Source organism: Anopheles gambiae, chromosome 2, assembly GCF_943734735.2.
Source record: "Anopheles gambiae chromosome 2, idAnoGambNW_F1_1, whole genome shotgun sequence".
In the NCBI taxonomy this organism is placed as follows: Eukaryota; Metazoa; Arthropoda; class Insecta; order Diptera; family Culicidae; genus Anopheles; species Anopheles gambiae.
The window spans coordinates 63550585-63562128 of record NC_064601.1 but is presented as its reverse complement, the minus strand read 5'-3'; the positions used below and the strand labels follow the sequence as shown (position 1 = coordinate 63562128).

The window sequence follows — 11544 nt, the reverse complement described above, 5'->3', positions numbered from 1 at the left end:
AAACGTCTGCACAGCGAATTTCCATGTCGACCAGTTCTCTCGTCCTACCAGTCGTTCGATTCCGGTATTTTTCACGATTTCGGACATTTTTGTGGATCTGGGCCCCACCTGTTAAATATTTGTCGATTCAAAGAGGATTCTTACGCACGTGTTGTCTGGTTGAAGGTTTTAGCAAAAGAGAGCGAGGTTTATTCAACATCTGACGTTCTTGCTTATTCGACGTCCCGCTTATCCTTTGTCGTCGTTTACATATGTGCGGATCGACTTCTTGCGCGTTGTACTTATTCAACAAATTTCTACATTCCTTCCCGCGAGCAGGGCAATTGAAAGATGCCGCAAAGTGTCCTACACGTCCGCAATTGAAACAAGCCTTTTCGTTATGCCTGTTTTCAACTTGTCTGGATCCCTTGTATTCCGCTCTGGGATTCCCTTTTCTTCCGCCGTGTTCGATTTTAAACACTTTTTCAAATGATGGTCCAGCTGCCATTTCAGCTATTTGATTATCTATGCTCTCTTGCGCAACTCCCATGTCTTCGATTTCCGAAAACTCAAAATTTTTCTTCAAAATTTTCCGTCAGACTTCATTGGAAGAACATCCTTCAACTACTGCATCTGTTAAGTAAATGTCCCGCAGTGTTGAGGCTTTTTCTTTGCTGTACTTGTCAAATCCACACTGAGATGCCTGTTTTTTTAAACGAATCAAATATTACGCAAAACGTGTTAAGAATAAGCAACGTTTTGTTGTTTGGGTTTGACAGTACTGGTGTACGGTAGTATATAAGCGAACGAAAAATTGTGAACTTGTACAGTTGCGTCTCAGGAATAAAAGAATTAACATCGAAGCTTGGTCGTTGTTCTTTTTGATCAAAGTTCATCGCGTTCATTTCTCGGTTGATGGTTTGCTTTTCGTCGTTGTTTTAACAGTTTATGGGCCCAGTGTTTGTGCCAGTAATTGTTCTGTTGTATTAAAAACTCCGGTGTAATCATGACGTCTTTGCAAGTGGTACTCCCTCGTTTGGGAGAGGATAATTTTGAAATTTGGAAATTCCGTGTAGAGATGGAATTATTGCGGCAAGATTTATCCAAGTATGTGATAGATGCTAAGCCGGAAATTCCGACTAATGACTGGAAAACTGGTGATGCAAAGACACGTGGAGTGATTAGTGCAACGGTGGACGATAACCAACTGGTTCATATTATGAATAAGCAAACCGCGAAAGAAATGTGGGACTCACTCTGCTCTGTTCATAAGAGTAGCGGGCTACCATCAGTGCTATGCGTGCTAAGGAAATTATGTTCCCTTAAACTTCCAGAGGATGGAAATTTACCGGCTCATCTCAATGAAATGGTAAAACTGCATGCACGTCTACAAGCAGTAGATGAGGGACTCAAGGATCGTGTGTTTATGGCGCTAATATTGTCGAGTTTACCGCAATCGTATGATAGCCTGATAGTGTCCCTGGAAAATCGCCCTGAAGCCGAGTTGACTTCGGAATTCGCAATGAACAAATTGCGTGAGGAATATCGTAGAAGGTCTGAGAGTGGTGCCAGTGTTGGAACGGATGAAACTGCGTTTAGCGTTCAATCACCAAAAGACAAAGTGATATGTTATCATGGTCGCAAACCTGGACACTTTCGGCGAGATTGTCCAAAGTTCAAAAAGAATAAAGGACAGCAAAAGGTATTTGCAAACCTTATGACTGCGATGAGTGAAAATAATTGTATAATTGACAGTGGTGCCAGCCGGCACATGTGCAACGACGTCAAGATGTTTCAAACGTTAGATAGTTTTTCCAAGCATGATGCCGTACATGTTACATTGGCGGATGGAAAAACGATAAAAGCAACAGGTCTAGGACAGTGTGCTGTAAGTGGCCCTAAAGGAAAAGTTTTTGTGAAAGACGTATTATTTGTGCCGACTTTACGCAGTAATTTGCTGTCAGTTGCTTGTTTTTGTGAGGAAGGTTATCAAGTAATCTTCACAAAGGAGTCCTGTGAAATTCACAAAAACAACGTTTGTATGATTCAAGGTTCCTTGCGCAATAACCTATACACGCACCGTACAGAATCAGCATACGTTGTATGCGAGAATAATGGTGATTGTTGTGTGCATCAGTGGCATAAGCGATTCGGCCACCGTGAAAATAGTGCGATCCAAAATTTGTTCAAGAAAAATATGTGTACTGGTGCTGGTGTAAAAACATGCGCGTGTGATTTCACTTGTGAAGTGTGTTTGGAGGGAAAATTGTCTAGAACAAAAATCCCGAAATGCGCTGAGCGACGCACTAACGAAATACTAGAAATAGTGCACAGTGATGTGTGTGGCCCCATGCCGGTCGAAACCCCGAGTGGAAATCGTTATTTCCTAACACTAATCTACGATTACAGTCGATACACATATGTGTATCTCTTGCGTTCGAAATCGGATGCGTGTGACAAGATAATAAATTTTGTAAAATTAGTGAAAAATCAGCTCGGGAAAATACCAAAAGTGATTCGATCGGACGGAGGCGGAGAGTATACAAGTGAAAAATTGAAAAACTTCTATAGAAAAGAAGGTATTTTGCTGCAAACATCAACCGCATACACGCCGCAACAAAACGGAGTTGCAGAAAGAAGAAACCGGTATTTGCAGAAAATGACAACCGTGATGCTTTCGGGTGCTGGTTTGAACAAAACATATTGGGGGGAAGCAGTAATTTGTGCGGCTTACTTGCAAAATCGTTTGCCATCCAACGCGGTGAATAATACTCCATACGAAATGTGGTTCAAAAGAAAACCAAAAGTGGATCATCTCCGGGCATATGGTTGTAGTGCTTGGGTACATATTCCCAAAAATAAGCGTGTAAAGTTTGCGAGCAAGGCGAAGAAACTCACACTTATCGGCTATTCTGAAGAACAAAAGGCATACCGTTTTGTTGACGTAAGGACGGCCAAAATAACAGTGAGTCATGATTCCAGGAATCTGGAAAACGAGCATCCAAGCAGCCGATGTGAGGACCACACGAGTCGCCAGAGCGAAGACAATAGCATTGTTGTTTTCGATACAGCTCCTCATTGTGTCGAAAATGCAACAATATCATCGGATGGAGAGGATGAACAATCGGTGGATTCCGGAGAAACTGAGTTTCTGGATCCATACGCTGACTTCGATGAACAATTGACCGACGAGGACAATGCGGTGAGTAATTTGCCTGTACGCGAAACTCGCGGAAAGCTGCCGAGTTACTTGGACGAGTTCATCGTTGGTGTTGCACACATCGAAGAAGAGCCGACAAAGTGGGCGGAGGCGATGAATTCGACCAACTCTAATTCGTGGAAAGCGGCTATGGACTGTGAGCTAAGATCGCATGAAAAGAACAACACATGGTGTTTGGTGGATTTACCGGCGGGTAAGAAAGCGATTGGGAGTCGTTGGGTGTTTAAAATGAAGAAAGATGAAAAAGGACAGGTAGTGCGATTCAAAGCAAGAATAGTTGCGCAGGGTTTTAATCAAATATACGGTACGGATTACGATGAAACATTTGCGCCGGTTACCAAATATAATACTGTTCGCACATTACTAGCGATAGCTGGTAGAGATAATTTAGTTGTAAAACATTTTGATTTTGAGACAGCCTACCTTCATGGAAATTTAGAAGAAGAAATTTATATGCGCCAACCTCCTGGTTATGAAGAACACGGAAAAGAAGATAAAGTTTGTTTTTTGAGGAGGAGCATTTATGGCTTAAAACAATCAGCAAGGTGCTGGAATCTTACTCTTAGTAATGTAGTTGAAAAGATGGATTTCAAGGCAAGTCAAGCTGACCCTTGTCTGTTTGTGCGTTCCGATGTATTCTTAATCGTTTATGTTGATGATATATTAGTCGCATGTAAAGATGAAAACAGTATCACTAAGGTTTTCAGAGGATTAAAGAAACATTTTGCGATTAAAATGCTAGGCGACGTAAAACATTTTTTAGGAATTCAGGTGATTAGAAATGATAAAGGTTTTTTTAGTTTGAGTGCTAAAACACATATAGAAGGTCTCATTTCAAAATTGGGTTTAGAAAATGCAAATAAAACTAAAACTCCAATGGACGTAGGATTTTTACGTGATGAAAACCCAAGTAAAACGCTGACGGAAAGTACAAAATATAGAAGCGTTGTTGGAAGTCTGATGTTTATTGCTAATTGCGCTAGGCCAGATATTTCCGCTAGTGTAGGATTTCTTGGCAGAAAGTTTAATGAACCCACGGAAAAGGACTGGGTTGCTGCAAAACGTGTAGTCAGATATCTAAAAGGCACAAAGGATTGGTGTTTGAATCTTGGAGGGACAAGTAATCAAAAGTTGGAAGCCTTCTCAGACGCTGATTGGGCAGGTGATATGAGCTCAAGGAAATCTACAACAGGATTCGTAGTATTTTATGCAGGAGGAGTAATATCATGGGCAAGTAGACGCCAAACTAGTGTAAGTTTGTCTTCAATGGAGGCTGAATACTGTTCATTAACTGAAGTATGTCAGGTGATAATATGGCTTAGACGTTTATTAAATGATATGGGTGAGTCAGTTAACGAACCTACGGTGATATATGAAGACAATCAAGCATGTATTAGTTTCGCGGAATCGGGTAGATGCACAAGACGATCAAAACACATTGAGACTAAAATTTTCTTTGTCAAAGGTTTAATAGACAATAATGTAGTTCAGATCAGGTACTGCCCAAGTGCAGAAATGAAAGCGGACATTCTGACCAAACCTTTAGGTGCGATCAAACATGTAAATATGTCTAAATACTTGAATTTTACATGTCAAAACGTTGAGGAGGAGTGTTAAGAATAAGCAACGTTTTGTTGTTTGGGTTTGACAGTACTGGTGTACGGTAGTATATAAGCGAACGAAAAATTGTGAACTTGTACAGTTGCGTCTCAGGAATAAAAGAATTAACATCGAAGCTTGGTCGTTGTTCTTTTTGATCAAAGTTCGTCGCGTTCATTTCTCGGTTGATGGTTTGCTTTTCGTCGTTGTTTTAACAAAACGTTCACCACGTTTTTGTTTCATCATTCGCAGGTTGTGTCTCTCCGTTGTAGCTTGATACTGCGGTCCGAAAAACTCGTCCAGTTTTTCAACTGCCTGGTCATACCAGCGCGGTTCCAACATAACCAAAGACACATGATCATGGTCTTTTAAATTTTTAAACACTCGCTGTAGTGCCGGTCCTCCGAGATGTAATAGTGTTGCGAAATGAAAACCAACGCGGTGTAAATTCTTTGCCGAAACGATTTATTGTTCTACGTTTGCCAAAAAATTAGTCTTCGATTCCCGCTTTTGGTTTAGAGACCTTCTCCGTGTCCTGTCGCCCCTTTTTATCCTTTCCTTGCGAACCGAACGCGATCGGTTGAAACCCGAACCGATATCTCACATATTTTAAAACGCGCGTTTACGACAGGTCGTTGGGTACCTTACGAAAAGGTTCCAACAAATAGTTTTGCTTTTTTATCCGTTTGGTCCGTTACGTTGTACGCTGCAAAGTAGCATTCCAACGCTTCCTTCCAAATTTTCCATTCTGTTGCGAGTTTAGCAGTTTCGATTTTATCGCACAGGAACATTGGTACTGGTCGCATTTCTTGCATCTACAAGAACAAAAACGAATAAAACACAAAACTAAATAAATCTTGTGTTCATCAACCAGAAACTTAATTACTGGTGTCCAGATCAGTCTTAACATCAACTGTTAAATCAATCTGCAACCACAAATATCTTTCCTCTTCTCGAGTGCTAATAAACTCTTCTTCTTCTTCTTCTTTGGCTCAACAACCGATGTCGGTCAAGGCCTGCCTGTACCCACTTGTGGGCTTGGCTTTCAGTGACTGATTGATTCCCCTCCATAGCAGGATAGTCAGTCCTACGTATGGCGGCGCGGTCTATTTGGGGATTGAACCCATGACAGGCATGTTGTTAAGTCGTACGAGTTGACGACTGTACTACGAGACCGGCTCTATGCTAATAAACTCTAATGGTTCTATAACCCACATACTCCTAAGATTCTATCCATCGTCTCTGTATTTCCTGAGAAAACTTTCCGAACATTCCCGAAATTACCGTAGCATGGAGAAATTTACTATCAATTCCTAGCACTGGGAATATCCATTGTTTTTTTTAGCTCCTTGCGCCTGTAATAAACATGGAGAATTCTCTTACAATTCTCGCACCTATGCTGGAGAAATGCATTCATTTCTGCCAACCTCCTTGTTGTTCTTTAACATGGAGAATTCTGTTACAATTCACGCATTTTTCTCTGGAGAAATCCATTGATTTCCGCCAACCTCCGTTTTCAAACCATGGAGAATTCTCTTACGATTCTCGCTCTTGTCCTGGAGAAATCCAATGATTTCCGCCAACCTCCTTTGCACAAACATGGAGAATTCTGAAACAATTCTCGCACTACTTCTGGAGAAATCCATTGATTTCCGCCAACCTCCTTTGAGCAACCCTGGAGAATTCTAATTCAATTCTCGCACATTTCCTGGAAAACTATTAGTTTTCGCCACTTCATGTTGGTAAAATGACGCTTTACCTAATGATGCTGCTCATTTTAACTTTCCACAATAGAATAATCCATATTATTCTAAACTTTCTTTTATGTTGTTATTGACTTAAACTTTATTTTAACAAAACATATATATAAAACGATCAAAAGATAAAAGTAAGGTAACACGGTGCCGCGCGCGCGAGCCACGTCTATTGCTGGTGCAGATAAGATCCCGAGTGTTCGTTACATCGCAGGATCCCCGATCGTAATGGATCATGCACGAGAGAGAGAGAAAGAGACGACTATATTCGCTACACATCGAATGCTGTCAGTTCCCGGAAAGCATCGAGTGTGCGAAGAGGCTGCAGTCTCGGCCGACTGCAACATCTCCCCCGGCTAAATGAGCGATGACTGGCGATGACGGTGGAAGCGCTGTTGGCTCGCTAACGATTGGTTCCAGCTCCGGCTGGGTTGGCTCTGGTCGGGAAGAAGAAGAAGACCATTCCTCTAACAGTACATCAAGCGGCAGCTGATGTCCCTCAGGTGCACGGGCTACCGCACGACGCCTGATTTGGTTTATGTGGCGCCGAAGTAAACGTCCATCACTCGCAATAACGTTATACATAACGCGTCCACAGCTACGAACGATCTTTCCCGGTATCCACTTCCATGAGTTTCTATAGAAAGATTTTGTAGAAACGAGTTCGCCAGGTTGAAAACTTCGCACTGAAATAAATGAGGAAGGAGATAGTGAGTGTGATGATGGGGACCGCAACAGCTCCAGTGCTGTCCTGATGGGGCGACCGAACATTTCCTCAGCTGGAGATTTCTGCTGGCTCAACTGCGCGTTTGGCGTCGATCGGTACGTCATGAGAAACAATTCCAGGGTCTCATCAAGGGACGTCTCGTCGCTCTGGATCTTCCGCAGTGCTCGTTTCAGCGTATCGACGAACCGCTCCGCCTGTCCATTTGATTGCGGATGGAACGGTGCTGTGGTGATGTGCTAGATCCCGCTGCTATTGCAAAACTCCGCAAACAAGGCGCTGGTAAATTGCGGACCGTTGTCGCTAACTAACGTTTCAGGCATACCGAAGCGAGCAAAAATGTTCCGTAACATGTAGATTTCAGGCCACTTGGAGAAAGCGTCAACCACCACTGTTGCGAAATACCAAAAGAATAGGAGAAAATGTAGATATTTACTGGGAAGAAAAATCACAAATTTAGTCTTTATTCCTTTCTTCTGGTGTTGTGGCGTACAAAGAGAGCGAGGGCGCATATTTCGGGGCTATTTATCCCTTTTCTCCCCACCGCCATCACAACCGTCGTTGCAAAATGGAGTGCACTGTATCCCTCCGTCGACCTTTGTCGCAGAACCCTATAAATTCGCACGATCAATAGAAGTTGTGGGGTTTCGCCAACGTAAACAAACGCAGTTGTCACAACATTCTCCCCACCAGTGCGACGCTCACAAGCGTTACACTTCCCTAACGTTTGTTTTCTGTCTACCTGATCGTAACGCCTGCTACTGTCATTTAGCAACGCGGTTCTATTGTTAAACGCGACTAGAATTGTGCATATTTTACATTGTCTTTTCCCCAGGTGTTCTAAATAAATTGGTCGCCTCGTAATCTGATCGCCAGATTGCGACTAGACTGCTTAATACAGTCAACTCGGGTTTTAGTCCCGTCGGCCGCGCCGATACAGTTCCCTCTCTCGCTACTCCTGTCTCGCTCCACTGTTCTGGCAGGTATTGTATACGTATACGGCTGTACAGGAGCGTGGTGCTTTTTATCCATCTGGTCCATATCGTTCCCACCTTCACTTTTAGATCGTTCGGGGAAAACCACACTACCAGCGACGAATCATTTCGGTTTTCCGTCAGTTTGCTGTTGTCGACGTTGTCGTGAAGTGACGGAAATAGTAAACGGACCTGCAATGGATCTTTAAAGAAACGGGAAAGCGCTCCAAACAGCTCTAGCAACCCGCGGATTAATATTACTGTGTAAGAAAGTGCATAGCTTGCACAATTCCAACCGCCAGAAATCCAACCCCTTACCAGTTTCTTACCACCATTTGCTTTTCCATTTCGTTTAAGTATCACCGCGCTTCCCCGGTACCAAAATCCATGCGACTTTTCGCTAACGGATTGATTAAATGGCGCCCGATTAGACGATCCGATAGAAGCACTTTTCAGGCTTAACGGATTGAGCGAGATACACCGTCGTGGCGACACGATACATGTTGCATACATGTGTACTACATTTTAAGAGCCCCCCTCGCTTTCTTTCGGATTGCAATGAGTTCAGACACACTTAAAACTTCGTTTAACATATTTTATATTCGTTTTTTATTTTTCACTTTCTTTTCTGAAGTACATTCTTTCATACACACATCCTCCCCCAGGTATTTTTCGAAGATTTTTCGAAGAAACTAAAGAAAAACTAACGCACACAACTAGATCCGCGAGAGAATCGGCAAAGAAAAAAAATACATACACACACACACCTCCTCCTCCCCTTGGTGTTTTTCGCAAAGTGATCCCGTAGAACGTGAACGCAAAACACACACACATACAAAGCACGCAGGCAAGCATGCTTCCACACACACCCCCCCCCCCCCCCCCCTTCGTGTTTTCGCAAGGTGATTCCGTAGGAGATCGCGAAACAGCAAAAATCACGCTCACAGCCACGCACGCATGCAAGCACACATACACACACATACACAGCCACGCACGCATGCAAGCGCACATACACACACATACACAGCCACGCACGCATGCAAGCACACATACACACACACATACACATACACCTACCCCTCCCCCTCTCTTGGTGTTTTTTGTAAGGTGATCCCGTAGGATCTCGTTATGCGAAGCGGCAAAAACACACACAGTCACGCACGCAGTCATGCACACACATACACACACATAGACGCGCGCGCGCACGCACGAACGCACGAGGGAGCGTAAAGGTTCTATACGTTGCCGGTCTCCCCCTCCCGTGTTCTCGTTCTCCCAGAAGGCTGATGTGTGCACGTTTATGCGTGTACCTTTGCCGTCCCTCCTCTCCTTCCTCTTCCGTTGACCGTTCGTTGTAAGCTGGAGGATTAGTTCAGCGCTGTTGAAGAAATGAAAGTTAAGAATAAGATTACTCACTCTTTTTCCGTATGCTTTGTGTGTTATCATAACTTACCTTATTGCAAACAAAATCCGGAATGAAGCTCCTTGTTTAGAATATTCCGCATTCGATCACATCCTCGGCGATGCTCGACGCCATCAGTGGATGAAAGCAGGAAAAGAAACAAAGAAAATAATCAGTCACCATCAGCATCATCTTACTCTCACAGTTTTACATCGGTTGATGATTCTTATCTTTTCAATTCCACCAAAACAAACAGCGATGGAACCAAATCCAGATCACCAAAATCACACACGATTTCTGGAGCAAACCGACACATCCTCCCCCTCCAATTGTTTGCCACAGACTGACGTGTGTGTGAGCAGCAATGTTCTTGAAGCGGTGAGCAACGGTAAAGCACACACAAGAAGAAGCGAGACGGCTATACGAGTAGCGAATTACGCCGCCGCACAGACAGCGCGCGTCATAATTTTATGCGCGAAAATCTTAAAATTTAAGTTATTCATGACAAATTGTATCGACATTTTCATACTCTAACGAACTTTTACGAAAGATATGTAAAAACTTAATGTAGTGCAATAAAATTGAATTACAGGCAAAGAAAATACATTGAAAATACAGGCAAAGTTGGCGCGAAGAAAACGCAACACTGCGGATTGTATGGAAAATGTTGCGCGTTCAATCCGATTGCCATGCGATTGTCCTGGGGGTTGTCTCGCGGTTGCAAGAAAGCTGTAGTTCATTGTCCCTCCGGAACAATGTTAGGCTGGGGCAAATTTGCTGCAGTGTTGCGAAGTGCGGACGGACACCTTGTTCCCGTTTTGTTTCGATTCCTTTCGTATCGCACGGGAAATATTTCTGTATAGAATTATCCGTGACCTTATTTCCTTTACGTTTACAGATGCCGCTATGACGGTCCTTGCTTGCAACAAGGGCGTTTGAGAAACAAGGACCAAACACCGTCCATCCTAGCCTGGTCTTAACCGCGATCGGTTCATGTATGTCACCCTCGATGCATCGCGACGGCTTCCCTAGGTAAACATTATCCATGCCGATAATGATGCGCGGCACTATTCCGCTGTAGGACGAGATTTTAAGCCCTTTGAGGTGCGGATACTCCTCGCTCAACTTTTGAACCGACAGTGTCTGCGCTGGAAGTTCGAGTTTTTTCAGGGTATGCACCGTTGGCAGGTTGTATATCGAAGCACCTTTGCTTAAACCCGATACTCGCAGAGATAACTTTAAAGAGCTGACTTCGTCGCGGGTCGTGTTATCAGTCCACTTCAAACTGACTGGGTGCAATTTACCGTCCATACCCAGCTCGTCTATCAGCTCACGATCAACGAATGTCGCCGATGAACCTTCATCAAGGAACGCGAAGGTCTTTACCGTGCCTTTCTCGCCGTGCACTATTATGGGAACATATCGGAAAAGCGTGTTAGTGTTAGTGATGAAGTGAGTGTTTACCGAGTGTTGCGTGCTATTGCTCGATCTTGGTGTTTCATCTTCACAGTGAAGTAGTGTATGATGGTTTTCCTGGCAGCTCTCTCTTCGGCAACGTGTCCTCACGAAACATGCACCCCTGTGTGTTCCGAGGCAGGTGCTACACATGCCATGTTTGTTTACATACGCACGGCGTTCTCGGACCGTGAGTTCACAAAACCTGGCACAATCAGTCAGTGTGCGGCACGAGTCGTGACAAAGTTTACATGTCCTGGTGACGTGAACATTCAAGTGATGGTTGTGCATTGGTGGTTTTCGAGCTGGCTGTGATCGTGATTGTTCAACGTGGAGATTCCTTTCGAAAGGGTTTACTTCCGTGCTCGCGGCAATCGCTATCTCTGTGAACCACTTTCCAAACTCTACGACGGACTTTCTTGGTAATTTCACCTTGT

At 43.7% G+C, this 11544-nt stretch overlaps 1 long non-coding RNA gene across 1 annotated transcript; it reads right to left on the bottom strand.

Annotated features, from left to right (window-relative positions):
• Positions 1–8831: 8831 nt before the first annotated feature.
• Positions 8832–11046, bottom strand: LOC133391390 (uncharacterized). Its single transcript, XR_009764892.1, has 2 exons — positions 9704–11046; positions 8832–9628 (listed from the first exon to the last, which is right to left on the bottom strand). It is a non-coding gene; the product is annotated as an uncharacterized LOC133391390 (long non-coding RNA).
• Positions 11047–11544: the final 498 nt, after the last annotated feature.